Source organism: Artemia franciscana, chromosome 15, assembly GCF_032884065.1.
Source record: "Artemia franciscana chromosome 15, ASM3288406v1, whole genome shotgun sequence".
Taxonomy (NCBI): Eukaryota; Metazoa; Arthropoda; class Branchiopoda; order Anostraca; family Artemiidae; genus Artemia; species Artemia franciscana.
In genome coordinates, this window is record NC_088877.1 from 5,682,432 (window position 1) to 5,694,059 (window position 11,628).

Below are 11,628 nucleotides of genomic sequence, written 5' to 3' on the forward strand. Positions count from 1 at the left end.
ATATATATATATATATATATATATATATATATATATATATATATATATATATGTTTTTAACTACGTAAAACTTGCGAATATACAACATTCTTTGCTGTCCCATTGTCTGTGCATATAAATAGATTGTCAGGTTTACCGACTCTTGAACATGCAACATATAATGGTCCATGGGAAAACAATCCGTATTCAGATCTATACCTCATGATTCTAATGATTGCCCTTGAGCTTTGTTGATGGTGATTGCTAATCGACCATTCCCTGAGTCGCCATCGTCATTTATATATCCCCCTGTGCACCCCGGCGTCCCCTTTGTAGTTATGTCCCTGTGTCCCGGTCGTCATTTATATTCCCTGTGTCCCGGTCGTCATTTGTGTCCCGGTGTTCCAGTCTGTGATTTTTGAGTGTCCCGGGCGTCATTTATATTCCTTGTGTCCCGGTGTCCCGGTCGTCATTTATATCCCCCTGTGCCCCCCGGCGTCCCCATTGTAGTTGTGTCCCTGTGTCCCGGTCGTCATTTATATTCCCTGTGTCCTGGTCGTCATTTGTATCCCGGTGTCCCGGTCTGTATATACATTCGTTTTTTAGTTTTGTTTTTCTCCTTTATTTTTTTTTCCTTTTTTCTTTTTTTTCTTTTTTAGTTTATTTAGATTTTTAGATTTTTTAGTTTTTTTATTAGTTTTTAGTTTTTTTGTAGTTTTTACCATTTTTCTACTTTTTTATATTTATTAATATTTTTTTAGTTTTCTTTTTCTCTTATTTTTCAGTTTTTTCCTTTTTTTAATTTTTTTAGTTTTTTTAGTTTTTTAGCTTTTTTAGTTTTTTATTAGTTTTTAGTTTTTTTTTAGTTTTTGCCTTTTTTTAGTTTTTTCAGTTTTTTTTTAGTTTTTTACCTTTTTTTAGTTTTTTTTAGTTTTTTAGCTTTTTTAGTTTTTTTTCTTTTTAGTTTTTTTTGTAGTTTTTACCTTTTTTAGTTTTTTTTCTTCTTTTGTATTAGTGTGAAATAATTCAGACGCCATATGCGGACAAACACGACGTCACTCGACAGACAGACAGACAGACATAACCCACAAACACCGGTCGTCATTTATATTCCCTGTGTCCCGGTCGTCATTTGTATCCCGGTGTCCCGGTCTGTATATACATTCGTTTTTTAGTTTTGTTTTTCTCCTTTATTTTTTTCCTTTTTTCTTTTTTTTCTTTTTTAGTTTATTTAGATTTTTAGATTTTTTAGTTTTTTTATTAGTTTTTAGTTTTTTTGTAGTTTTTACCATTTTTTTAGTTTTTTTAGTGTTTTTTTTTTACTTATGTCCTGGTCGTCATTTATACTCCCTGTGTCCCGGTCGTCATTTGTGTCTCGGTGCTTTGTTGATTGCTTAGCGCTTTGGCGCTTAGGCAGCGGTACTTTGTACCGCTGCCTAACTCTAAGAATCATTTGGATGTATTACCGCGGAGTGACTTGAACTTGCATCCTCCGAATTCGAAAGAGAACTTCAAATCCAATCTGCTACGGTAACTATTAGTACATATTGTATTATTGAATATGTGATTAACATGGAGTGATAGAGAAAATGAAAAAAAACTTTGTTGAAAATGGAAAAATCTTTACGTGCCAAGCATGCTAAAGCTCCCACAATTTATATTAAACCTCAAAATTTGGTGTATCTGTTTTAAGGTTTTCGGATTACTTTAATCTATTGTCAAAATATATTGAAATATTTGTGCAATTCCCAGTTTTTTTGTTTTTTCTTTTTTTTAGTTTTTTAGCTTTTTTTAGTTTTTTTTTAGTTTTTTATCTTTTTTATTTTTGTACGTTTTTTCTTTTTAGGTTTTTTCTTTTTTTAATCTTTTTAATTTTTATTTTTTTTTTAGTTTTTTCTTTTTAGTTTTTTTTTAGTTTTTTACCATTTTTCTTTTTCCGAATTACTTTAATCAATTGTCAAAATATTTTGAAATATTTATGCAATTTCCAGTTTTTACATTCTAGTTTGTTTTCTTTTATATATGTAGAAGATATAATCTGGCGTAACGGACAGACAACTTATTTTTATATATATAGATATATATATATATATATATATATATATATCTATATCTTCTATCTATATATATAAAAATAAGTTGTCTGTCTGTCTGTGGATGGATCAGGTGACGTCACCTGAAAAAACTGGATCAGGTGACGTCAAAACTGAAAAAACTAAAAAAGGCAAAAACTACAAAAAAAACTAAAAACTAATAAAAAAAATAAAAAAGCTAAAAAACTAAAAAAACTAAAAAAAGGCAAAAACTACAAAAAAAACTAAAAACTAATAAAAAAGCTAAAAAACTAAAAAAACTAAAAAAAGGCAAAAACTACAAAAAAAACTAAAAACTAATAAAGAAAATAAAAAAGCTAAAAAACTAAAAAAACTAAAAAAACTAAAAAAAAGGTAAAAAACGAAAAAAACTAAAAACTAAAAAAAACTAAAAAAAAAGGAAAAAACTGAAAAATAAGCTAAAATAAAGGTAAAAACCAATAAAAAACTAAAAAAAAAACTGAAAAAACTAAAAAAAGGCAAAAACTACAAAAAAAAACTAAAAACTAATATAAAAAGTAAAAAAGCTAAAAAACTAAAAAAACTAAAAAAACTAAAAAAAGGTAAAAAACTAAAAAAAAATAAAAAATAAAAAAAACTAAAAAAAAGGAAAAATCTGAAAAATAAGCTAAAATAAAGGTAAAAACCAATAAAAAACTAAAAAGAAAAAAAGGAAAAAACTAAAAAAAATTGTCATCTAAAAAACTATAAAAAACTAAAAAAGGTAAAAACTAAAAGAACTAAAAAAGAAAAAAATAAATGACGAAACTCAAAAAGAAAGCGACCAGGACAAAAGGAATGTTCGATTAGCAATCAACAAAGCACCGGGACACAGGGAGTATAAATGACGACCAGGACATAAGTAAAAAAAAAAAACTATCTATATATATAAAAATAAGTTGTCTGTGGATCTGTGGATCGTGGATCAGGTGACGTCACCTGAAAAAACTGGATCAGGTGACGTCAAAACTGAAAAAACTAAAAAAGGCAAAAACTACAAAAAAAACTAAAAACTAATAAAAAAAATAAAAAAGCTAAAAAACTAAAAAAACTAAAAAAAGGCAAAAACTACAAAAAAAACTAAAAACTAATAAAAAAGCTAAAAAACTAAAAAAACTAAAAAAAAGGCAAAAACTACAAAAAAACTAAAAACTAATAAAAAAAATAAAAAAGCTAAAAAACTAAAAAAACTAAAAAAACTGAAAAAAGGTAAAAAACTAAAAAAACTAAAAACTAAAAAAAACTAAAAAAAAGGAAAAAACTGAAAAATAAGCTAAAATAAAGGTAAAAACCAATAAAAAACTAAAAAAAAACTGAAAAAACTAAAAAAAGGCAAAAACTACAAAAAACTAAAAACTAATAAAAAAAGTAAAAAAGCTAAAAAACTAAAAAAACTAAAAAAACTAAAAAAAGGTAAAAAACTAAAAAAAATAAAAAATAAAAAAAACTAAAAAAAAGGAAAAAACTGAAAAATAAGCTAACATAAAGGTAAAAACCAATAAAAAACTAAAAAGAAAAAAGGAAAAAACTAAAAAAAATTTTCATCTAAAAAACTAAAAAAAACTAAAAAAGGTATAAACTAAAAGAACTAAAAAAGAAAAAAAATAAATGACGACACTCAAAGAGAAAGCGACCAGGACAAAAGGAATGTTCGATTAGCAATCAACAAAGCACCGGGACACAGGGATTATAAATGACGACCAGGACATAAGTAAAAAAAAAAAATTAACAAAACTAAAAAGAAGGTAAAAACTACAAAAAAACTAAAAAGAAAAAAAAACTAAAAACTAATAAAAAAACTAAAAAATCTAAAAATATAAATAAACTAAAAAAGAAAAAAAAAGGAAAAAAATAAAGGAGAAAAACAAAACTAAAAAACGAATGTATATACAGACCGGTACACCGGGATACAAATGACGACCGGGACACAGGGAATATAAATGACGACCGGGACACAGGGACACAACTACAACGGGGACACCGGGGGAAACAGGGGGATGTAAATGACGACCGGGACACCGGGACAGGGAATGGTCGATTAGCAATCACCATCAACAAAGCTCAAGGGCAATCATTAGAATCATGAGGTATAGATCTTAATACAGATTGTTTTCCCATGGACCATTATATGTTGCATGTTTAAGAGTCGGTAAACCTGACAATCTATTTATATGCAAAGACAATGGGACAGCAAAGAATGTTGTATATTCGCAAGTTTTACGTAGTTAAAACCATATATATATATATATATATATATATATATATATATATATATATATATATATATATATATATCTATCTATATTCACAGGTGGGACATAGGGACACAACTACAATGGCGCGTAACTATTATGGCGCGTAACGACTTACGCGCGCGGGGGGGCTTGGGGGGGGGGCGCGAAGCGCCCCCACCAACTAGGTGTTGGGGTGGCGCCAAGTGCCACCCCAACAGCTAGTATTATATATATATATATATATATATATATATATATATATATATATATACTACCTAGTTGGTGGGGCGCTTCGCGCCCCCCCAAGCCCCCCCGCGCGCGTAAGTCGTTACGCGCCATATTAGTTACGCGCCATTGTAGTTGTGTCCCTGTGTCCCACCTGTGAATATAGATAGATTTATATATGTGTTTCAAACTACGTAAAAATTGCGAATATACAACATTCTTGGCTTTCCCATTGTCTGTCCATATACAAAGCCGTATGTACTAATAATGACGTCATATGCAAACGCTCTTTTTACAAACAAACAAACATGCATACACACAACTCGTTTTTATGTAGATAGATAGATAGATAGATACAATACAAATTAACTACGTAAAACTTGTGAATATACAACAGTCTTCGCTGTCCCATTGTCTGTGCGTATAAATAGATTGTCAGGTTTACCGACCCTCAAAGATGCAACATACAATTGTACATTGGTAAAGCAATCTGTATTAAGATCTATACCACATTTTTCTAATGATTGACCTTGAGCTTTGTTGATGGTGGTTGCAAATGCTAATTGAATTGGGAATTGCAATCTTTTAAATTGAAAAAGCAGATCCGTTGGAATCATGGGAATGCGAGGATAAGAACAGCCTCACCCTCATAAGGCCCTGTCAAGATTGTGGCCTCTATTAGGTTTTCCATTGTTTTTTTTACGGCAAGTCGCGTGCCATTGCAAAGCTTTGGTGGGTTGATATTTCTTAAAAGTATTATTGGTACGCCTATTTTTAGTTGTAGCACGTGTGGTGGAAGCCCTGAAGGATCTATGGAATTTAAAAATTCAGATGGATAATTAACCGCTTCATTTGGTTCCAAAATACAAATTAACTGCGTAAAAATTGCGAATATACAACATTCTCCGCTGTCCAATTGTCGCTGCATATAAATAGATTGTCAGGTTTACCGACCCTCGAACATGCAACGTACAATTGTCCATGGGAAAAACAATCAGTATTAAGATCTATACCACATTTTTCTAATTATTGACCTTGAGCTTTGTTAATGGTGATTGCAAATGCTAATCGAATTGGGAATTGCAATCTTTTAAATTGAAAAGGCAGATCCGTTGGAATCATGGGAATGCGAGGAATAAGAACAGCCTCACCCTCAAAAGGCCCTGTCAAGATTGTGGCCTCTATTAGGTTTTCCATTGTTTTTTTGTACGGCAAGTCGAGTGCCATTGCAAAGCTTTAGTGGGTTTATATTTCTTAAAAGTATTATTGGTACGCCTATTTTTAGTTGTAGCACGTGTGGTGGAAACCCTGAAAGATCTATGGAATTTAAAAATTCAGATGGATAATTAACCGCTTCATTTGGTTCCAAAACTGTGTCGACTGACTTGTAAAGGACTGCCTGGTCTCGAATCTTGGTCAAAACAATATTGTTGATTTCGTGGACGTCTATATTTTTGGGTGCGAGAATCGCTCTTTCACTTAGCCATTTATTATTTTTATAATTTTTTAAAACATTCGGAAATACTTTTTCAATCAATTCATTTTTGGACGTCACTAAATTACAGAAATCAGCAGGTAGTTGTATACGTCCTGAAATTGAGTCTACTGGGAGCTTTCCGTTTCCCATTGCCAGCAATTGATCTGAAAATGTTTGACCAGAGTCATCGTTTTGCAATCGGACACGCATATTTTTAGTTAATTTTAATGTTTTTACGTGTGCCCATAAATTAGAATTTTTCAGGCAAGCATTCATTTCGTCTGCAGGAGTTGATCTAGGTATTATAGGTAATGTTTGCCTGAAATCTCCCGCAAGCAATATTAATGTGCTGCCAAAGGGTTTCGACTTCCCTCGCAAATCTTTCAAGCATTGATCCAGAGCCTCCAGCGATTTTTTGTGTGCCATTGTGCACTCATCCCAAATAATAAGTTTGCATGGCTGCAATACTTTACCCATCCCAGATGATTTGGAAATATTGCACGTGGGAGTTTCTGTAGAATGCAAGTTCAGAGGCAATTTCAAAGCGGAATGAGCAGTTCTTCCACCAGGCAGCAATGTTGCGGCTATTCCGGACGACGCAATTGCCAACGCTATATCATTTTTTGATCGAATTGATGCCAGAATCAGTTTTATCACAAACGCTTTACCAGTACCTCCTGGCGCATCCAAAAAGAAAATTTCTCCAACGTTGTTATCGACACAATGCATTATCGTATCATAAATGTATTTTTGTTCCGACGTTAACTTGGAAATGTTATTTTGTACATACGACAATAGATCACTCGTACTGTAACTTTGTTCACGATCCAATTCTACACATGTCGAAACAGCAGCGATACGGTTAGGTGAAAGTATTCCCAAATCCTGAAGAGGTTTGTTTGCCATACGTACGCACAAATCTTCTGTAATAACTAAAGTGTAGTTATAAATTTCTGATGTATAATCAAAAGTCATATCTGACGTCTCTAACTGTTTTCGATGGAGTATATCTTCGGACATTTTTGACTTATATTTTTCCCATAACTCTGTAGGAGCTGATGGAGAGCAAGTGCACGAATTTGACTTGGGGTTGACGTTTCGCACGCGTCATTGATGCAGTTATCCCAGTGTTGGTCATTCTCCAATAAATTCAGAGCTTGGCATGCACTACGGTAAGTGTCATGTATAGTACCATTTACAGTTCTCAAATGCTCAAAGGATGTCGGACCGGGTACATTCACCAAAAGCAGGCGTAGAAAGAAGCATTCATGTTGATTGGGGTGAACGGTGTAGAGTCTTCCTATCGTGGTATCTTTGAAGATGGTAGGTTGGCCGTAAACCCACTGGTTATCTACTTCGATGGTGGTACCGTTGTCATTGTAGGTTCTTCAGTCATTTTACAATTAGAAATTTCTCTTTCAACGGTCTTCTTACAATTAAAAATTTGTCTTTGAACGATATTCTTAAATACCTGTGTCCTGGTCGTCATTTATATTCCCTGTGTCCCGGTCGTCATTTGTGTCCCGGTATCCCAGTCTGTAATTTCTCTTTGAGTGTCCCGGTCGTTATTTATATTCCCTCTGTCCCGGTCGTCATTTGTGTCCCGGTCTGTAATTTCTCTTTGAGTGTTTTTTCTTTTTAGTATTTTTTAGTTTTTTACATTTTTTCTTTTTTCAGTTTTCTTTTTCTTCTTTATTTTTCAGCTTCACTATGAAATACATATCGCCGAACCTTTGTTTTTTTAACTAAAATCTGGTAGGCATTGATGACCTTATCCAAGTCAAAATCCCAAACCCAATCATCATCGCTATCATTTTCAGTTTTGATATGTTTTGACTCTCGCTGTCCAGGTGGATCTTCATCTAACTGCGCGGTTTTGCGTTCTTTAGCCTCAAGCCTGTTTCCTTGCTGTTCTTTTGATTCCTCGGCACGCTTTCTTTTCTGACTTTCTCTATCAGCAGCAAGTTTTTTGGCATAGACTCTTTGAGCATCTTCATCGGCTTTTGCCATTGTAAGTTCATCAGTCATTTTAAACTTAAACATTAATAGATTTCTACGTGAACATATATGTCTTAAATATCTTTAATGACGTCACCGTCATAGCAAAAATGACGACAACTAACTTCATGACGTCAGCCGACACAGAAACATGACGTCACTTGATCCACAGACAGACAACTTATTTTTATATCTTCTATATATATAAAAATAAGTTGTCTGTCTGTGGATGGATGGATGGATGTGTCAGGTGACGTCACCTGAAAAAACTGGATTAGGTGACGTCAAAACTGAAAAAACTAAAAAAAGGCAAAAACTACAAAAAAAACTAAAAACTAATAAAAAAAATAAAAAAGCTAAAAAACTAAAAAAACTATAAAGGTAAAAACCAATAAAAAACTAAAAAAAAAACTGAAAAAACTAAAAAAAGGCAAAAACTACAAAAAAAAACTAAAAACTAATAAAAAAAGTAAAAAAGCTAAAAAACTAAAAAAACTAAAAAAACTAAAAAAAGGTAAAAAACTAAAAAAAAATAAAAAATAAAAAAAAACTAAAAAAAAGGAAAAAACTGAAAAATAAGCTAAAATAAAGGTAAAAACCAATAAAAAACTAAAAAAAAAAGGAAAAAACTAATAAATGACGACACTCAAAGAGAAAGCGACCAGGACAAAAGGAATGTTCGATTAGCAATCAACAAAGCACCGGGACACAGGGAGTATAAATGACGACCAGGACATAAGTAAAAAAAAAAAAAACTATCTATATATATAAAAATAAGTTGTCTGTGGATCTGTGGATCGTGGATCAGGTGACGTCACCTGAAAAAACTGGATCAGGTGACGTCAAAACTGAAAAAACTAAAAAAAGGCAAAAACTACAAAAAAAAACTAAAAACTAATAAAAAAAATAAAAAAGCTAAAAAACTAAAAAAACTAAAAAAAGGCAAAAACTACAAAAAAAACTAAAAACTAATAAAAAAGCTAAAAAACTAAAAAAACTAAAAAAAAGGCAAAAACTACAAAAAAACTAAAAACTAATAAAAAAAATAAAAAAGCTAAAAAACTAAAAAAACTAAAAAAACTAAAAAAAGGTAAAAAACTAAAAAAACTAAAAACTAAAAAAAAACTAAAAAAGGTAAAAACTAAAAGAACTAAAAAAGAAAAAAAAAATGACGACACTCAAAGAGAAAGCGACCAGAACAAAAGGAATGTTCGATTAGCAATCAACAAAGCACCGGGACACAGGGAGTATAAATGACGACCAGGACACAAGTAAAAAAAAAAATTAACAAAACTAAAAAGAAGGTAAAAACTACAAAAAAACTAAAAAGAAAAAAAAACTAAAAACTAATAAAAAAACTAAAAAATCTAAAAATCTAAATAAACTAAAAAAGAAAAAAAAAGGAAAAAAATAAAGGAGAAAAACAAAACTAAAAAACGAATGTATATACAGACCGGTACACCGGGATACAAATGACGACCGGGACACAGGGAATATAAATAACGACCGGGACACAGGGACACAACTACAACGGGGACACCGGGGGAAACAGGGGGATATAAATGACGACCGGGACAAAAAAACTAAAAAGAAATAAAAACTAAAAACTAATAAAAAAAACTAAAAAATCTAAAAATCTAAATAAGCTAAAAAAGAAAAAAAAAGGAAAAAAATAAAGGAGAAAAACAAAACTAAAAAACGAATGTATATACAGACCGGGACACCGGGATACAAATGATGACCGGGACCCGGGACACAGGGAATATAAATGACGACCGGGACACAGGGACACAACTACAACGGGGACACCGGGGGAAACAGGGGGATGTAAATGACGACCGGGACACCGGGACAGGAAATGGTCGATTAGCAATCACCATCAACAAAGCTCAAGGGCAATCATTAGAATCATGAGGTATAGATCTGAATACAGATTGTTTTCCCATGGACCATTATATGTTGCATGTTCAAGAGTCGGTAAACCTGACAATCTATTTATATGCAAAGACAATGGGACAGCAAAGAATGTTGTATATTCGCAAGTTTTACGTAGTTAAAACCATATATATATATATATATATCTATATTCACAGGTGGGACATAGGGACACAACTACAATGGCGCGTAACTATTATGGCGCGTAACGACTTACGCGCGCGGGGGGGCTTGGGGGGGGGCGCGAAGCGCCCCCACCAACTAGGTGTTGGGGTGGCGCGAAGCGCCACCCCAACAGCTAGTATATATATATATATATATATATATATATATATATATATATATATATATATATATATATATATATATATATATATATATATATATATATATATATATATATATATATATATATATATATATATATCTATTCACAGGTGGGACACAGGGACACAACTACAATGGCGCATAACTAATATGGCGGGTAACGACTTACGCGCGCGGGGTGGCTTGGGGGCGCCCAACAAACTAGGTGTTGGGGTGTATATAAACAAACTAGGTATATATATATATATATATATATATATATATATATATATATATATATATATATATATATATATATATATATATATATTATATATATATATATATATATATATATATATATATATATATATATATATATATATATATATATATATATATATATATATATATATATATATATATATTTATATATATATATATATATATATATATATATATATATATATATATATTTTTTAACTACGTAAAACTTGCGAATATACAACATTCTTCGCTGTCCAATTGTCTTTGCATATAAATAGAGTGTCAGGCTTACCGACTCTTGAACATGCAACATATAATTGTCCATGGGAAAAACAGTCCGTATTCAGATCTATACCTTATTATTCTAATGATTGCCCTTGAGCTTTTTTGATGATGATTGCTAATCAAACATTCCCTGTGTCCCAGTCGTTATTTATATATCCCCCCTGTCCCCCCCCAGCGTCCACGTTGTAGTTGTGTCCCTGTCGTCATTTATATTCCCTGTGTCCCAGTCGTCATTTATGTCCCGGTGTCCCAGTCTGTAATTTCTCTTTGAGTGTCCCGGTTGTCATTTATATTCCCTCTGTCCCGGTCTGTAGTGTCATTTATAATGACGTCATATACAAAGCCTTATATACTTATAGGACGTCATATGCAAACCCACAAACAAACAAACATGCATACATACAGCTTATTTTAATATATATAGATATAGTTTCTTTTTTGTTTTCTTTTTTCTTAGTTTTGTAGCTTTTTATTTATTTTTTTTGGTTTTTTACCTTTTTTATTTTTGTCCTTTTTTAAGTTTTTTTCTTTTTAGGTTTTTTCTTTTTTACCTTATTTAGTTTTGTTTAGCTTTTTTTCCTTTTCAGTTTCTTACCTTTTTTCTTTTTTTTTTGGTTTTATTCTTTTTAGTTTTTTTAGTTTTTCCCCTTTTTTTAGTTTTTTTTTAGCTTTTTTCTTTATTTAGTTTTCTTTTTCTTCTTTATTTTTCAGACATCATATGCAGACTAACAAAGACACATATGCGGACGAACTTATAACTTATTTATTACTTATAACTACAGTGATGACAGTGGTCAAATATGGCTCTGAAGTATGGGCACTCCGAAAA